Source organism: Nannospalax galili, unplaced genomic scaffold, assembly GCF_000622305.1.
Source record: "Nannospalax galili isolate Female #2095 unplaced genomic scaffold, S.galili_v1.0 scaffold765, whole genome shotgun sequence".
Lineage (NCBI taxonomy): Eukaryota > Metazoa > Chordata > Mammalia > Rodentia > Spalacidae > Nannospalax > Nannospalax galili.
In genome coordinates this window covers 2,333,227-2,340,598 of record NW_008352647.1, presented here as the reverse complement: position 1 = coordinate 2,340,598, position 7,372 = coordinate 2,333,227, and the positions used below count along the sequence as shown (strand labels likewise).

Here is a 7,372-nt window from a genome sequence, read left to right as displayed (position 1 = left end):
ACTGTAACCTGGACCTGAGAGAGGAAATAAACCTTTTCTCCCTTAAGCCACTGTTGTCAGAGTATTTTATTATAGCAACAGAAAATAAATTAAGACTGGGAGACTGTGGACCTTTTGAGACATGGGGCCTAGCTGGCAGAGGTGGGTTACTAGTGGCAGCCTGAAAAGGCTTCTGGGCCCCACCTGAGCTCATTGCTTCCTGGTCAGCTACAAAGTGAGAAGCAGCAGACACACACTCCAGCTTCCGTGATGGACTGTCTCTTCTGACACCAAGAGCCCAAATAAACCTTTCCTCTCTTGTTTCTGTCAGGTATTTTGTTAAAGTGCGGAGTAAACTAACTAACACATTCCTTGATCCCTGAGCTCACCAGGAGCCCAGGCATGGAGGAATGGGAAGATGTTCTTCAACACCTTGCAATACATGCAGTCCACACACGGAATGGTAAATTTTCTAGTGCCTACATTTAGAAAGGTAAAAAATAAATAGGTGACATTAATTAAATATTAATATCAGCTAGCCAAAATATCATCATTTTAAACATGCAAATGGTAAGAAAATCAATGAGGTATTTTACATTCTTTCTTTTTAGAATCTCTGAAAATTTTCTGCTCAAAATCCAGTGTGTGTGTGTGTGTGCGTGCGTGCGTGTGTGTGTGTGTGTGTGTGTGTGTTTAATATGGACCGCTTCATGAATTTGAGTGTCATTCTTATGCAAGGGCCATGCTAATCTTCTCTGCATTGTTCCAATTTTAGTACATGTGCTGCCAAAATGAGCACCAGTGCATGTTTTGTATTGATAGCACGGCTCAGTTCAGAGTAGATACATTCCACAATGCCCAGTAGCTGCTTCATGTGGCTGATGGTCACTGCATTGGCAGCGCAGATTGGTGTGTGGGAGAGAAAGAGAGAGGATAGAAAAAGGAGGAGGGAAACACTATCTAGAGATGAGGCTTCAAAGAGATGAGAAAGCACTCAAACTTCATCCTGAAGACAGTGGGCAGACACAGGAGGGATTCAGTGGAGGAGAGCTGTAACCGCATTCATATCCCTGGAGGAACTTCTGGATATGCAAATGATGAGGTATTGGGAGGTGCAAGTATGTTTAGAGGCAGAAAGATTTCACTAGAGGAATTGCTTCCTGGAGATCAAGAGGGACTAATGCCCACAGTTTCGGCAGATGGCTTCCAGACTAGGAAGGAAGTAGATCCCACAGGAAGTGGGGATGTGAAGATGACAGGACTCAAAGTCAAGGATGACATGTTCTGCCTATACAATGGCAGGTAGGCTGGACCACTTACACAGTGAACAGAAGGGTTTGATAGTGGGAGATGATGAGAGGTTAGGGGCATGATTTCTGTGAATGGATAGCCAAGCAGAGGAAATGAACTCATAGATCTGGAGTTCAAGGGACTCCTGGGCTCTGACTCTGGTGGACCTTTTTCTGATTTCCACCTCCTGTCTTGAAAATTGGTAGAGACAGCACCCGTAAGGTGTGAGCACAGAGTTCTTTCCACCCACCGGGGGCAGCTTGGCAAGTGGGCTGTCAGATGGTGGTCTGTTTGTATGAGGTCCTTCCTGTTCAGGTCCTGCTCTTAGACCTTTGCTTTCACTCACCCACCCAGCTTGGCCATTTGGCAAAGGTCTAAGACAGGTCAGATTGTTTCGGGAAAAGGAGCAGAGTCAGGAACCAGGAACTCATGGGCTTATCTCTCAGGAACATCTGCCCCTTGACTCTTGAAGCTTCCATCTAATGTTAATTTTCTTTGTCTTCAAATTCTATTGTTTTGTTTTTTCTTTGCAATGCTAGGGACTCAAATCAGAGCCTTGCACAAGCCAGGCAAACACTCTGAAACTGAGCCACACCTCAGCCCTGCTCTCACATTTTTCACAGGCATTGGAGAGCTGCTGCTGCTCTGTCCATTTATTCAGGACTGAAGGGTGGATTCTACCAGCTGCTGAGGAGGTGAACAGCTGATAGCTCTCAACAGTCAGCCCTCTTTGAGAACTACCCTAGGTCCAGAGAGTCCCATTATCCAAGGCCAAGCCCCCTTCCTAGGGCTATCCCATACCCAGTGATTGGTCAGTGCGGAGTACAAAAGCCAGGGCTGCTTGCCTCAGCTTGAGGTAATCCTGATGAGTCACCCCAGCTTCAGAACTCCACTTGACGTGAATCTCTGTCTTGATGTTGGCCTTCCAGGAAACAGCCCATAGTACTTGACTTTGACCCTGGTTTGAAATCATAGTCCCGATCAGATGTTATTGGCATTCGTGCACCCATACCATCTTAGGCGTTCACTCATTTGACCACCAAGTCTCATCTTTGGACAACCCATCAGGCTGTGCTGTTCTTAAATATCTCTCTTCATTCCCTTCCTTTCACCCCATCTCTTTTACTCTGTCTCTTCTCTAACCATAATAAAAATAATCCTTCACCTCTAGGTGTTTCCCTTTCTCAAGCCTGTGTCCCCTGGAAAGTGGGCCTCAGACAGAGGAGAGCTCTTGGCACCGTTGGCATGGTCTCTTCACTGGCTCACCCCAAGGCAGACTGGGCCTGGAGGCAGAAGGCATCTGAGGGCTGTGTCCTTGGAGTCCCTCATGCAGTGCCTTGAGGGGGGCGGGTGATGATTTCTGCAAGGATCTGGGATCTCAAGAGCCCGAGTCGCAAACTCACGTCCCCTCTGAACAATGAGGCTTGATGAACGGGGTGTGATGTGCAATTGCTGATGAATGTCAAGCTGATTCCCTCCGACAATCTACATGGTGCATGTGTGAGAGCAAAACTGTGTTGTCCCAGGAGGGCACAAGGCCGGCTTCGAGTTTCCCAACTTCCTGGCCTCAAAATTGATATGTGCAAAGAAAAAGAGAGAAAGAGAAAGGAGAAAGAGAGAGGTCCACAAAGCAATATTTCCCAAGGCAAAGGCTGACATTGTGACCGTCTCTTTAAGCACTCATATTGCATATTTTTTTCTCAATTGCATCTTCTGACTGACAAAGCTCTTTCTTGCCAAAAGCAACTGTTATAAAATTATGACTTGCGCATATATAATGTTTGTGTTCAACAAGAAAACAGAAACGCCACCTTATTTTGTGGTTACAGCTGCACAATTCACATCCGGCAAGATTGATCATATTAAGGTTATGCAATCATCTAATTGCAGAGAGAAGCCTTGAGTAATAACTCCAAATGCTCACACTTCAATCTGCACGACAGAATCATTGCCGAGTTCTGATTAGCTCCTGCCAGCATTTGGGCGCACTGTTATCTGCTCTGGCATTGTCTAAGTCTCCATTTCCAACCAAAGCAATCTACCCATTAACTGATCTATGACAAACAGACCCATCACAGCAAAGTTGTTTGGGTTGCAAATACATACATAACAAAATAGGACTCTTTGGGTTCTTTCCAGCTCTTTGTAGTGAAGTTTCCTCTCTCTCTCTCTCCCTGGAGAAAACAGCCTCCTCCACCTCCCTCTTCTCCTTCCCCTCCTCTCACTGCCAGGAAGCTGTAGGTGACTGGTCGAGGAATTTGTCAAATATTTACTAAATGAACTCCTACTCAGGTCCTTGGCTCCAAGGCAGCTCACTCAGTTGCTTTTCTGGATCCAATGATACAATGAAAACATGTCCCTTACCCTGTGCTTTGTAGGATTCAGAATGATCTCCAGCTCCACCTGCAATCTTTGAGGGCTCCACTTTTTTGGAGGGGTCTTTCTGAGACTGGGGCTACAGGAAGACACTGTCTCAAAAAGACCAAAAAAAAAAAAAAAAAAAAAAAACAACAACAACAACAACAACAAAAAAACAATGAAATTGAGGGCCAGCAAGATGGCTCATTGAGTAAAAGTGCTTGTGTGCAAGTCTCATGACCTGAGTTCAATCCCTGGAACCCACAAAAAGCCTGATATGGTGGCTCACATTGATAATCACAGTCCTCCTACTGTGAAATGAGAAGTGGAGACAGGAATTGCTCGTAGCTCATGGGCCAGCAATCCTGGAGTACACAGAGTAGCAGAAAAATAAGTGCCTTAATGAGGTGGAAGGACAGAACTGACTCCCAACTGTCCTAGGACCTCCACATGCACACACACAAATAACAATAATAATAATAATTTTGACTGACATGTAATGACTGTGCATATTAGCAGGGTATGATGCAATGTTCAGTTCATACATCCTGTAATGATCAAATCAGGGTAATTAGCATTTCCATCCTATTTAGTGTTTAGCACTTTTTGTGTTGGGAACATTCCAAATCCTCTGCTAGCTACTTTGAAATACATAATAAGTTGTCACAAAGCACATTCACCCTACTGTGCTCTGGACGTGAGAACTTCTTTCTCCTTTCTAACTGTCCCCATCATTTTTGTCCCCATTATCAAAACTCCATCGCCTGTCTGCTCTAGCTAGTCTTTGGTGACCACTATTCTACTTGTCTCTATGTGGTTAACTTTTATTGCCTTCACATAGGAAGATGAGAAGATGTTCCTTTAAATGTCAATCATTGGGTTACTGTAAGCTCCAGACCACCCTAGTCTATAGAGTGACACCTTGCCTCAAACAACAACAACAACAAAGCCCAAAATGCAAATCACATATTAGGCTTTGTTGTTATTATTCCTGTTTTACAGGGTCTCCCTGTAGCCCCAGCTGGCCTGGAACTTGCCATATAGACCAGGCTGGCCTCAGTCTCACACTCACCTGCCACTGCCTCCAGAGTGCTGGATTAAAGGCCATACTAGGATTTTACTTAAAACTTGGCGCCCATTCTCCATCTCTCCGAGGTGAAGCCACAGTCTTCACAACAGTTTTATGAGTCCTGTCGTGACCATGTGGAGTTTCTGCCATTAACCTCCCAATACCCAGGGCTACAGGTGCGTATCGCAGAGCCCGACTCTGCTTTTCCTTGAACATGGCCATGTATACTCTTGCCTCAGGGCCTTTCCCTTGCTGTCCCTGTTGCCTGGAACTCTCTTCCCTTACATACTCTTCCTGGTTTGCTTTTCTTCCTGTGGGTCACTGGTACGATTTCACTTTCTTAGAGACGCCCTCCCTGACTAGCTTACCCAGGTAAACCCCTCCACCCCAGGCCTCGTCCACTCCGCTCTGTCATTTTCATTGGCACATATCACTCTCCAACAAACTGCGTGTTGAGTTGTTTTGTGGGTTGTACTTCCTACCTCTCTCTACCGTAACTCCCTCTAAGAGTTTCCTTCCCTGATGGAAATGTTCTCTATCTGTGCTGTTCAATAGACTTGCTTCTAGAACATGCTGGTGAGCACTTGAATTGTGGCTGGTTGGTGAGATGAGGAGTTGAGTTTATAATTGGATTTGATTTTAATTTAAATTTAAGCAGTTATATGTGGCCAGAGATTACCGTAATGAATAGCACAAGATTTGATGGTCTGCTTCATGAAGGGTGGGCAACTGAGATGCATTATCATAAAGATCACAGATTGTACTTTGACCATATGACTTTTTGTATATGTGTGGTTCTGGGATCAAACTTGGGGCTTCATAATGCTACACAAATATTCTATCACTGAGCTATATCCCTAGGTCTAATAAGCTTGCACTTAAAGACTGATCCTAAGAAAAAGTTATATATAGAAGAATGCTCACTGCACTATTGTGGATAACAGTGAAAAACTGGGAATAATTTATCTAGTAATAAGAGATTGAGTCAAACAGAGTGTCCATATGATAGGGACTATGTGACTATTGAATTCCCGTGGGATCATAAGTGCTGTCATGGATAAAATGTTTATGAACATCATTAAATGGCAAAAGAGGCTAACAAAACTGTGTTTGTACCATAATTCTGACTTCAGGGAAAATTTATGTTGTGTATTATGGTTAAAACTAGAAGAAAATCTGTTGAATCATATGTAATTTTTTTTATGTGTTTTTCTTTAGATCCCAAAGAGTTTGCTATGGAAACACATCACCTAGTTATCGGAAACATAAGATCAGTTTAACTTTTATTTATGAACAGTGACTCTAAGATGTCTGACTTGATGTCACACTTAGGAACAAAGCATATTGGGGCTATTCCCTTTCTCCTCAGGGATCTAATGCCCTCTCTATGGCTACTGAGTGCTGATTTTTCCCTGTTAGAATCCCATTTTATTGTTTCCCAGCACTTGTTTTGAATCTTGGCTCTAATTCTCCCCCTTTCCTTCTAGAATGTGGTGTGCTGTGATGTGATGTGATGTGTGTGTGTGTGTGTGTGTGTGTGTGTGTGTGTGTTGTTCAGAGAGCCCCTGCAGTACTCAGTGATCACAGAACTTTCACCTTTGGCTTGTTATCCATTCTAAGATTCCAGGACTATGTGGCTTCTAAGATTCTCTGGTTTTGTTCTGGCTGATGTTCTTTGCCATCCCAAGTCCTGCAGGCTCTCCTGGGCATACAGAAGTTTCTGGAATAGTCCTTTGTGCATGCCAGTCGTTGGCTAGGAAACTTGCACTCTCTCATTGCAGGTTCCCATCTCCAGCTTCATGTTTTACTCTCCCTGTTTACGTGCACACAATGTCTTGGAGTCATTTCTAGAATTACTTTATTGTGCTGTGCAACTCAGTAAAGCATTTAGGTGACTTCGGCACCGTGCTGCCCTGTGAAAGACGAGGAGGGAAGCAGCCTAGAGGAGAGGCAACAAACCTGTGCTGGGCCCCTGCCACATCTAGGCACTCTGTAATGGCTCTTGGTTTATTAGAGCAGACAGACAGGTTAAAAGGATGTCACAGTGCAACATGACAAACATCCTAATCTGCAGGCAAGATGTTACGGAACAGTCGTTTCTGCTGGACGAGGTGACTGCTGAACAGTTTCGGGGAGAAGGTCAATTCAAGTCAGACCTAGGTACATGATCATGGACCAGGCTTCTTGTCTCTCTGTGCCTCAATGAAATTATTTCTAAAATGGGCATCAAAATTCATGTCCCAGTGACCTCCTCAGGCCAGTTTTTAGAATACCTATGTAGAAGTTGCTGTTGATGTCCTTCTATGATACTTCTGTTTCAAGACATGTGACTCTCTGCCTAAGGGTGGGTAAGTCAGTTAATGCTCTAGAGGAACTGAGCCCATTGACAGGTGGGAGCTGGTGTATCAGTACCTGACTCCCTCTCCCCTTTGGTGCATGTCTACACTGGCTCCCAGAAAGCCTCAGCATAGTAGGGCCCCACTGCTCATGATGGTGACTTTCTTGGCCATACGTCCTTAACCTGCTTCCTTCTCTTCCTGGTCTCACTTTCCCTGTCCTCAACTGGTGCTTCCTGGGACCACTCTAAATACAGGAGACACCTCTAATTCTTCCCTCATGCCCTGCGGTAGGGATGTGAGGCACTGTTCCCCAAGCCTGCCTCTTATGCTGCCTGCC

At 44.7% G+C, this 7,372-nt stretch overlaps 1 non-coding gene across 1 annotated transcript; it reads right to left on the bottom strand.

The window, feature by feature from the left end:
- Positions 1-671: 671 nt before the first annotated feature.
- Positions 672-778, bottom strand: LOC115067080. The gene has a single exon (XR_003846512.1). It is a non-coding gene; the product is annotated as a U6 spliceosomal RNA (small nuclear RNA).
- Positions 779-7,372: the final 6,594 nt, after the last annotated feature.